Consider the following 2,305-nt stretch of genomic DNA (forward strand, 5'->3'; position numbering starts at 1 on the left):
AAAGGAAGAAAAGGAATGCTGTAGATATTTAGAATGATTGGCGTTGTTTTGTACATTTTACTAGAATATATTTTAAACCCTTAAACTGCCAAAACCGAATATATCCGGCACACATATACATGCCTTTGTGCCATGCCCAGTTATAACCGGGATAGCGTATTCCCCCAAAGTAGCAGCTTTTTGCACGTGTAGCGCACGAACCCCAGAAGTTAGGGACTTCTGTCTTGTTCGGGTGTCTCTTTTCGAAATTTCTGGGGTCAGCGGCCAACCCTGGCAATAATAGCATTTTATAGGGCTGAAACTCTGGCAGTTTAAGGGTTAAGTATTTGAACCACATTGACAAAGAACTCACCTTGCTGACAGTTTTGTCCAATCCATCCAGGCTCGCAGGTACATTTGTAGCCTCCATCTTGGTGACGCATCGTCCATGTTGACATGGGTTTCCCGGTACACTCATTTATGTCTGTGTAGTAGAAAAAGAAGAAAAGAAATTTGGATATTTAGAATGATTGTTATTGTTTTGCACATATTGCTACTACAACATATTGAGTATTTGAACCACATTATCAAGTCAGATACGTGTATCTCGACCAAACTGGAAATGTGCCTTTGTCGGAAGAAGAAGGGTAAGCAGGATACACAAAAAAAGACAAAGACTTGACAATACTCCGAGAACTGACTGATAGTGTTAAAAGACCTTGCTGACAGTTTAGTGTTGGTTAGTTAATGTTCAGTTTATCCATTTATGAATAGAGATGAACTTTCATGTTAAAAATCAACTCACCTTGTTGACAGTTCTGTCCAGTCCATCCAGGTGAGCAGGTACATTTGTAGCCGCCATCTTGGTTCACACATTGTCCATGTTGACATGGGTTCCCGGTACACTCATCTATGTCTGTCTCGTAGAAAAAAAACAACGCTATCGATCTTTGAAATGATTGACATATATAGTTGCGTACATCGCTACTAAAACATGTGGAGCTTTTGAACTACATTTGCTCCATTTGCTTTATTTACTCCAGTCCATCCAGGTGAGTAGGTACATTTGTAGCCGCCCTTCATTTCATTTCATTTCATTTATTTACTAGTATCTATATGCGGCAGAGACAGAAATTTTATCCCTGAAATATCCTCATATTTAGTAATAATTACCTAGATTATGACATTTAAGCGTATTTTCACATAGTTCCGAAGACAATTTGCTCAAAAACAGTAAATAGTGGTAATTAAGAATAAAAAAGTCACCTTGCTGACAGTTCTGCCCAGTCCATCCAGGTGAGCAGGTACATTTGTAGCCACCGCCAGATTGGCTCACACAGTGCCCATGTTTGTAAGTGTTTTCGTTACACTCACTGATGTCTGTTTGAAGAAGAAAATAATCTTATAGCTTAACACGTTGAAACATTAATGATTCAGTAGTATCACTTAAATCAGAGCAGGTAAGCATCATATCAAATGATAACGATAGTTTGCATGATATTGGACTACTTGCTAAGAAACACATCATTTATTAGTAGATGGCTAGCATCATTTCATCAGTTTTCTCATACCTCTACCTGGTAAAAAAAAAGGATAACACACCCGCTGTCCCATTTCTTTTTACCAGAAGGTGTTTCTCGCGATCCTCTTACTAGTTAAGAAAATGGGATAATAAGAAACGACTTGTACCTTGTTGCGAATTGGCTTTTTGCGAACTGACGTTTGCGACCTGACATTGTTGCGAAACAATATATGTTACCAACGCTGTCCCATTGTTTAACCACAAAGTGATTCTCAAACTTCTTACTTGTAAAACAAAATGGGAAAATACCCACGCTGTCCCATTTTTAAAGTTTGATATACTATCATTTTAAGAACAAAAACATTCGCTCACCATTTGGGCAAATTGTGCAGTACAGGTTGGGAGGAACGGTCGCACCAATCACGGAGTAATGAGCGGAATACACGGTGGGCTCTTCTCCAGTGTTTCTAAAAGAAACAAAAACCTTAGATAGGCGAACAGCAAACATAACTCACAACTGATTGTGATTGGGTAGTGTGACGTGGTCTAGTGCCTAGCTGTCATGTTGCTGAGCCACACTGTCAGAGCTGGAGACCTGGCCAAGCCGACGTTCCACTGAGGCCTACCTATACACCTTTCTCACGCGGCGGCCATTATAGATCTAAAACGAGTTCAATGTGGCATAACAAAAGGCTGTCCATCATAATTAGCAGTTCAACCAATGGTAGCCTGCCAATTAGGAAATCGACCAATAAGTGAATGGCTGCAAATTCGTTACAAATTTGCATTATTATGTTTTTATTT

General features: G+C 39.5%; 1 long non-coding RNA gene across 1 annotated transcript; it reads right to left on the reverse strand.

The window, feature by feature from the left end:
* Window positions 1-866: 866 nt before the first annotated feature.
* Window positions 867-1,952, reverse strand: LOC118430402. Its single transcript, XR_004832848.1, has 3 exons — window positions 1,874-1,952; window positions 1,246-1,359; window positions 867-895 (listed from the first exon to the last, which is right to left on the reverse strand). It is a non-coding gene; the product is annotated as an uncharacterized LOC118430402 (long non-coding RNA).
* Between the last annotated feature and the right edge of the window lie 353 nt (window positions 1,953-2,305).

This window comes from Branchiostoma floridae, chromosome 14 (assembly GCF_000003815.2).
Source record: "Branchiostoma floridae strain S238N-H82 chromosome 14, Bfl_VNyyK, whole genome shotgun sequence".
Classification (NCBI taxonomy): domain Eukaryota; kingdom Metazoa; phylum Chordata; class Leptocardii; order Amphioxiformes; family Branchiostomatidae; genus Branchiostoma; species Branchiostoma floridae.